At 43.1% G+C, this 8,770-nt stretch overlaps 1 pseudogene across 1 annotated transcript in view; it reads left to right on the forward strand.

Annotated features, from left to right (window-relative positions):
- Nucleotides 1–8,770, forward strand: part of LOC118149555 (peptidyl-prolyl cis-trans isomerase NIMA-interacting 4 pseudogene) — a 131,341-nt pseudogene that overhangs the window by 89,529 nt on the left and 33,042 nt on the right. Inside the window, exons 4-6 of the transcript XR_013529735.1 lie at nucleotides 225–343; nucleotides 3,566–3,692; nucleotides 6,308–6,378. The product of XR_013529735.1 is annotated as a peptidyl-prolyl cis-trans isomerase NIMA-interacting 4 pseudogene (transcript). The remainder of the gene's footprint in view (nucleotides 1–224; nucleotides 344–3,565; nucleotides 3,693–6,307; nucleotides 6,379–8,770) is intronic.

The following is an 8,770-nucleotide window of genomic DNA, read 5'->3' on the forward strand; positions in this document are numbered from 1 at the left end:
TCCTGCATATTTATTCTTACCTCCTTCTTTTGTTATCTATGTACATTCCTCAATTGTGTAATCCTTCTGTTCATTTGGGCTGGGTGGATTCTACCAGGCCATGGAAATCAAGGCCAGGTGTCCTTGACCAGGCAAGCTGAGTGAGCAGCAGCCCTTACCAGAGGTTGGTTTGACAGTTTACTTGGTTCTGCTGCATATCACACTTTTCTCACATCTGTCCTCAGAACCTCCTGAAGCACAGGAGCAGCCCAGAGGAGCCCTGACTGCAGCCCAGAGAGAAAAATGACTTGCTCCAGTCTGTGGCGAAGCTGGTACCTGAAGCCGAGATCCCTGACTCCCGTTTGTATGTTTCAATGTTTCCTTCATATACATATGATGTATTTTTACCTATGGCTAGTGCTGCTTTCAAGAGGGGTGGAGGCCTTAGCCACCCCCTCTTAATCTCCGTCAGCATCCCATGCCCCCAACTCACACACCTCCTTCTTTGTCATGAGCATCTGGTGTTTTCTCAGTTCAGGTAAAGTCCTGTGAAAACACGACAATCCAGGTCCCCAAGCCTGCCCATTCCTAAGTAAATGAAGCCCCTGTGTCCTTCCTAGGTGGAAATTCTGGAGTCATCTGCACCTGTGCCTATCTCTTCCATGAGACTGTCCACTCCCTCCAAAGGGCAGGAAATAGACCTCTTTCTCTCTGACACCCCCAAAAGATTAATGAGGGCTCTGCACACTTGCAATGAATATTTCTTACTGTGCCTCCTGCTGCAGTGGCCAGCTATGTTTGGTCCCAATTAAGAAGGCTTGTGCTTGTGTGTTTGGAAGTAGGCATTCCTTGTGTTTCATCTCTGATGTAGGCAAGTAGTCAAAAGAGAAGATGGCTTTTAATTTTTAATGTCTCGTGTCACTGTCCCACTGTGTATATTACGGACTCCCACCTTAGACTGTGGGTTCCTCAAGCAAAGCAATCACATATCAAGCATGTAGTTGCTCCCCAGTAAGTGGTTGCCAGGTGAACGACTGAGCATTTGAATACCGCTCCTGATAGCACCTGATAAAGGGGAACACCTCATCTGAAAACGTGACTCGGCAGTCAGGCATACTGTCACTTAACAGGGAGTCATCACATGATGCTTTTTGCTGCAGAAGGAGATAAAACAAATGGATCTGCCACACAATGTAAAACACGAGGGCAGTCATCGCACACCTCCATGGCTTCTGCCTGTTACATGTTAATGACTTAAAGATACACTTACAGGAAAGGATAGTACATACTTCAGAATTGCAGCAGGTTATCTGCTCAGCTGCTCTTCTCTGGGGCCAGTACAACCTCCCCCACCCTTCTGATGCACACACCCCTAGATAGTTCCAGGTGGCCATCGTTTATGCTGTGACCTGCCCAGATTCCTCTCCCAGGAATTTGGAATTTTGGACACAGAGGCACAAAGAAAGGGGGCTGTCTGGGGAGGTGGGCCCATTATGGTAGCCTCCTGGAGGGAAGCCCACCATCACCTGCTGCTGCAGACCAAGATCAGAAACAGCAATTGCACATTCTAGGCACAACACAAACACACACAACATGGAAATAGACTCTAGTAAAACACACACACACACACAGATGGAATCAGAAAACTTGCTAATCCTCATGAATAAAGATATAGAATTTGAACGTGAGTTAAATATTTTTTCTCCATTTCTCTCCGCACTTCTGTGGTATCCTCATGGCTTGTATTTTACTTAATATTTCCAACATTTCTAGAAACCCATGAGTGGACCCATGGAGGGCAAGAAGTACCTTTTTCACCTTTGTACATCTCACTGGCCTAGCCCACCCCTCACCTCCACGGGCATTTGATTGACACAAATGTAGCTGAATTAAGTTTGATTGACTAGGACAAAAATAATGAATTTGCATGTTTCTAGGGTAAACAATATTAAAACTATTAAACTCAAATTTAATCATTTATCCTTCTTCACATCCAGATATTATTTAGGAACCAGGCAGCCATTAGATACATGACTATGTTTTTTTGAAAAAGGGGGGAAACAAAGATGAGAGGGAAGTTCCTGTGGTATATTTCCCATTTCTTCCTTGTCCCAATTCCTGTCCCTTGCCTCTCTTTAGCACCTTTTCTCTGCCCTCAGCCTCCCTCACCACTCCAGGACTACACAGTCTGGGGCCCCATGGCAGACACCATGAGTTGTGTCTTACTATGGTAGGACAGGGCACAGAGGGAAACTGGGTGCTGCCATTCTGGAAGCATCACCGAGCAGACTCTCACCGGAGCCCAGCTGCCATTCTGAGCTTTAGAACAAAAGGACATGGCTGAGGAAAGAGCCACAAACCAGCAGGCATCAGAAACGGGTCCCCAAGATGGTCCCCAAGATAGTGAGCTTGGAGAACAACAAGCAACCCTAAGGAGTCCTTTGGCCATTGTTTAGGGCTGAGTAGCCTCCTTGTCAGAAGCGCTTTTTTTTTTTTTAATTTAATTTATTTTTTTTTGACACAGAGTCTTGCTCCATCACCAGGTGCCAGCCTGGAGTGCAGTGGTGTGATCTCAGCTCACTGCAACCCCTACCTCCCGGGTTCAAGCAATTCTCCTGCCTCAGCCTCCTCAGGAGCTTGGACTACAGGTGCTCACCACCATGCTCAGCTAATTTTTTGTATTTTTAGTGGAGACGGGGTTTCACCATGTTGGCCAGGCTGGTCTCAAACTCCTGACCTTAAGTGATCCACCCGCCTCAGCCTCCCAAAGTGCTGGGATTAAAGGCATGAGCCACCACGCCCAACCAGAAGGGGCTTTTTATAGTGATTTACTGATCACTGAACTTGCCACCTAAAAACATTCCAGAGGTATGGGTGATGATTCTGGTGAGATGGGGAGAGGTTCTGAGTCAAGAGCAGCAGTCTTATGCTCAGAGCAGTCAGGAATGTCACTCCAGCGCCAGGTGTCGCCCAGCTGCTCCTTCCTGTCCTGCCCTCCTGGCTGCCTTACCCCAGAAGGCAGCTGTGGGGTGTTGCCTGAGATGTGGCTGTGGATGCAACCGAAGACCACGGACATTCAAATGCCTTCCCTGCTGGCAGCTCAGAAAGTGCTGGACAAAGGAGAGGGAGCTGTTAGCAGACACAATTTTAGAAATCTGTAAACCTGTATTTGCTTACATGTTACACTAAATATTGTATACAATGAAGGGGGCCTTGCACTTTGAGGGGCTTCCACTCACGTTTCAGAATGTTAGTGACAAGAAAATGTATTCTTATATTCTCTTCTCTTTCCATGCCTATAATATATCTTGGAAAGTAAGCCATTGAGGTGTTTTAATACTGCAGACCTATTAAAAATAATTGAAATATATCTTTTGATTATTTTCTTTTGTTTAATTTTTTTTTTTGAGACAAGGTCTTGCTCTTTGACCCAGGCTGGAGTGCAGTGGTACAATTTCGGCTCACTGCAACCTTGATCTCCTGGGCTCAAGCAATCTTCCCGCCTTAGCCTCCTGAGCATCTGGGATTACAGGAGTTCACCACTACATCTGGCTAATTTTTCTTTTCTTTCTTTCTTTTTTTGTAGAGACAGGACCTCAATATGTTGCTCAGGCTGGTCTCTTACTCCTAGGCTCAAGAGATCTCCCTTCCTTGGCCTCCCAAAGTTCTGAGATTATAGGCACGAACCACTGCACCTGGCCTATTTTCTTGATGTAAGTAATATATGTACCATTTAGAAAGAAGAACCCTATTGATATTTCTATAGACATTCTTACATATGTGCCTTTACATGAAAAGATATAGTTTTAAAAATAGATTACCTCATAACTATAATGTTTTGAAACTTTATTTTACTCAAAAATATATCATGAATATAGTTCAATGACAGTCAACAGATGTACATCATCATCATCAATCTTAATATTACATAGTTTTTATTTTATGAAGTTAGTATAATTTGGTCAATTTCCATTGTTAAGACTTTAGATTGTTTCTAATTTTTGTCTAAATAAACCACATTTTATGTGTGTATATATATATATATAATTATCATTTTTTTTTTGAGATGGAATCTTGCTTTGTTGCCCAGAATGGAGTGCAATGGCGCGATCTCAGCTCATTGCAAACTCCACCTCCCAGATTCAAGCGATTCTCCTGCTTCAGCCTCCCGAGTAGCTGGGATTACAGGAGCATGCCACCAGGCCTGGCTATTTTTTTTTTTTTTTTTTTTGAGACAAGAGTCTCGCTCTGTCACCAGGCACCAGGCTGGAATGCAGTGGCGTGATCCCAGCTCACTGCAACCTCCACCTCCCGGCTTTAAGCAATTCTCCTGCCTCAGCCTCCCAAGTAGCTGAGACTACAGGTGTGTGCCACCATGCCCAGCTAATTTTTGTATTTTTTTTTTTTAGTAGAGATGGGGTTTCACCATGTTGGCCAGGATGGTCTCGATCTCTTGACCTCCTGATCCACCCGCCTCGGCCTCCCAAAGTGCTGGGATTACAGGCATGAGCCACCGTTCCTGGCCGAATTTTTATATTTTTAATAGAGATGGGATTTCACCATGTTGACCAGGCTGGTCTCGATCTCTTGACCTCATGATTTGCCCACCTTGGCCTCCCAAAGTGCTGGGATTACAGGCGTGAGCCACCATGCCTGGTCAATAAATATATTTTTATAATATTTCTGTTTTCTTGTCTGATCACTGTTTTAGGAAAATTTCTTAGAAGTATAATCTTTACATGATTTTTAACTCATAGCCACTCTTTCATCTAGAAAAACTCTACCAATTTATTCTTCACCCCATCCCCAATAGGAATGGTATAAAAGCCTATTTAAAATAATTTAAAATTTGTTTTCATTAAATATTAAATACATAAAATATTTCTAATGTGAAGGATATAAAGAATACTCAAGCATCTGTGAACCCATCATCTAGCTTAAAAGCTAGAATATCACTAGTCTTCTAGAAGCCCCACTGTGCCTTCCGACCCCATCCCTGCACTCCTCCTCCCCAGAAGAAGAATCCACGTTCCTAAACTGTGTCTCTACCCGTTCTTTGCTTTTAGTTAGTTTCGCCGCATATGTTTGTATCCTTTAAAATATGTGCCTTTATTTATCTATTTACATATTTTTACTTTAAATAAATTAAATTTTAGATGTATTCTTTTATAACTTGCTTTTAAAAACTGTAAATGAAGTATGTCACACATACAGAGAAGTGCATGTATCTTAAGTGTTCAACTTGGTGCATTTTCCAGGTGAGCACATGCCTGGATCAAGACTCAAAACATTACTAGCACCCCAGAAACCCTCTTGACTCCCTCCAAGTTACTGTCTGTCTCTGAAAGGAACCACTGTTCTGACTTCTAACACCATACAATTTGTATAAATGGAATTAGGGTGACTGACTTCACACATTCAACTTTATGTTCATGCCTCTTGCTACATGTAGATACAATTCACTCATTTTTACCACTGTATAGTGCTCTATTATACAAATATGTAATTTATATATCTATTTATCTATCAGTGGATATTTGGGTTTCTTCCAGCATTTACTCTTATAAACAGGGTTGTTCTAAGCATTCTCTTATGTGTCTTCTTATGCCCAGATGCAAAGGTTTCTTTAGGAGAAACTAGGAATGGAATTGCAGAGTTATAGAATATAATTATTGTTCACTTTAGAAGTAATTTCCAACATGAACTTACCACTTACCACTAAAAAAAAATGGCCAATCTAATAGGTAAAAATTAAATTCATTGTTTAAATTTGCATTTTTAAATTATATTTATTTCATTATTACTTTTTTTGGCGGGGGAGAAAGGTCATGCTCTGTTGCCTGTGTAGTGCAGTGGTTATTCACAGGTGATTTTTGTGCATTACAGCTTTTAACACCTGGGCTTAAGCAATTCCTCCCATCTCAGCCTCCTGAGTAGCTGGGACCACAGGCAGGCCCACTGCACATAACTACATTATTACTTTTTTTTTTTAAGCTGTTCATTAGCTGTTTGTATTTTTTCTTTAGTGGATTCTCTGTGTGCTTGGTCTAATTTTCGGTGTTGGTTACTGGTCTTTTTCTTAATGATTTGTAAATACTTTTAAATACCAAAGCTATTACTCTGACATCTATTATGAATGCTGCAAATATATTCCCTATAATTTTTCTATCTTGTAGTTTGGCTTATCATGCTTTCTGCCATTTAAAGTTTTATTTCTTTACCCTGGGATGTGCAAACTCCAGAAAAAAATGGAGCCAGTGCTCCCCGATTTCAAGTTTTAAATTAAAATTTTTGTGCAATTAGTGCCTTCACTCTTTTTTTCTTACAGACCCTGCCCTTTGTGCTGTTGGAAGCAGTTTTAAACCTGCTTTTCTACTACAGGACGATGCATTTGTTAAGGTGACTTTTTATTTTTCATATTCATAGAGCAACTAGTTTTCCCAAATTACCGTCCAGAGATAGCAATGGCTGGGTCAGAGTGTGACCCAGATGACATTTCTGCTATGCAGATTTTAGAAGCAAAAGTGATGATGCAGCTTCCATTATCTGGAGATCTGTTTTCATCAAACAGAGAATGAGAAGTGAATTGAGTTGTGTGCTAAGGCCAGTTCTTTGCTTCTTATGCAAAGGATGTGAAAATAATGGTCCTTTCTCCCTAGAACTCAGCAGGTAGGCTGGGCTCATTACAGCAGGGAAATTTTACCAAAGCAAGAACACCTGAGGGACAAAATTGGCCTGCCAAACCAACCAAATGAACTCTCCAGCAATTGCCTGGCATGGGCTCCCCTCCCACAGGGGTTGCTGATTGCTCAGGCTTTTATAATTCTTGAGCCCTGTTCCAAGGAGCCTTTGTGGTTTAAATCAATATGCTTCTGGGAATAAGTGCCCTTATTATTTCCTCGTTCACATTATTTGCTGTGCTCTTATACTACCCTGACATAATACTCTTTGTGCTGCAGTACAATAACAGTCCTTTCAGGAATCTCTAAGAGCTTTCTAATTAGAACCTACAACCTCACAACAGATGGAGAACATGAAGCCCAGAGACAGGGATGATAAAGCTTCACCTTGGTCACAAAGGAGCCAAGCTTCAGTGCCCAGGTTACATTGCTTATCTGGCATTGATTGCAGAATTGTAAGTCTGCTTCAGTGCATGGCAGGGAATGCTGGTTCCTTTGCAGTATGGCTTAGGGGCACCTGCTGTTGAGTTGAGGACTGAGAACTAGCCTACGCCATTTCTAGCCACACCCAGGAATTGGTTGGACAATAGCTCTTGTGTTTACAACCAGTTCTCAGTGACAAGGCTCAGACCAGAAACTGCATGAAAGCTAGGTCATTTGAAACTGAATTTTGCATTCGATAAATTTTCTTGATTGCCTACCATGTGCTAGCCACCATATTGAACACCAATCAGGCAAAGACGAACCCCCAATCCCTCCCTTTAAATGTTTACAGTCTAGAAGAGGAGACAGATAAGTAAGCAGAAGGTTATAAAGATATAAGAAGCCAAGTGCTTTACTAGAGACCAGAACAGAAGGCGAGGGTAGTCCTCAGCCCCGGGGCCTTCAGGGTATTCTTCCTGCTTCCTGGAGAGGAGGACTTTTGACTTGGGTAAATCTTAGGAGATAGGCTGGAGCTTGCTGGGCAGAGCTGGGGAAGTGCATTGCATGCTGAGAGCCAAGCACAGAGAAAGGCCCAGAGATGGGCAATGTACAGGGGTTCAGGGAGCAACGAGAAAGTCAGCATGTCCAAAGTGGCCATGGTCATCCCACTGTTTTTTCTCGTCTATTGTTACAGCAAAAATCTCTCTTTCTATGCTCAATATTTTATTTCAGATGTTGAAAAGGCTGAACATTGGTTTTGTCTTTGTCTTGTTGCTTTAACCCTCCATTTCTCCTCAGGGCCTTGTGGGTGCCTCTGAGGGGGAAGATCATGTCTTTCCTGAAAAAAAAGCACAAAGATGAATATCTCACTGCAGTATGAAGACACAAGGGCAGTTCAGGGAATTTAGGACGGGAACCCAGCTGGGCCTTCTTTTACCATCTTTAGAAAACATGGCCTTGGAAAGCTTCCAAGGTTACCTGTCACAGGTCCAGCCACCCAGTGGGAAATCCTGTGGTCCAAAGCTTGTTGCAGAATCCGTAGATGAAAAGACATAGGGGCTAGGGGTATGAGGGGAAAACACAAGCTAACAGATGGCCCAAGCAAGAGCAGAAGCCTTGGATACGAGCTTCATAGCTGGCTCTGGAATCGGGCTGGACTGCAGTGGTGGGAAACTGAAGGCCACCTCTGGCTTTTTTTTTTTTTTTTGAGACAGAGTCTTGCTCTGTTGCCCAGGCTTGAGTGCAGCGGCAGGATCTCAGCTCACTGCAACTTCCACCTCCCGGGTTCAAGCGATTCTCCTACCTCAGCCTCCCAAGTAGCTGGGATTACAGGCATCCGCCACCACACCCAGCTAATTTTTGTATTGTTAGTAGAAACTGGGTTTTACCATATTGGCCAGGCTGGTCTCAAACTCCTGTCCTCAGATGATCCACCTGCCTCCCGAAGTGCTGAGATTATAGATGTGAGCCACCATACCCAGCCTCTTTGTGTTTCTTTTCCCTGGTGTCTTCCTTGCTCACTCCACATTCCACAGGGTCTTCCAGGTTTCATATACCTCCTCAGTCAATGCAAATAATGTGTGCCCTGCTCAAGTCTCCTTCAGTGCCACTTTGCCACCTCAGCTAGATCTTGGCACCATGGACACTCACTGAGCACCCTAACATAGGTGACAACATTTGGAAGCTTC

The sequence above is a fragment of the Callithrix jacchus genome, chromosome 19 (assembly GCF_049354715.1).
Source record: "Callithrix jacchus isolate 240 chromosome 19, calJac240_pri, whole genome shotgun sequence".
Classification (NCBI taxonomy): domain Eukaryota; kingdom Metazoa; phylum Chordata; class Mammalia; order Primates; family Cebidae; genus Callithrix; species Callithrix jacchus.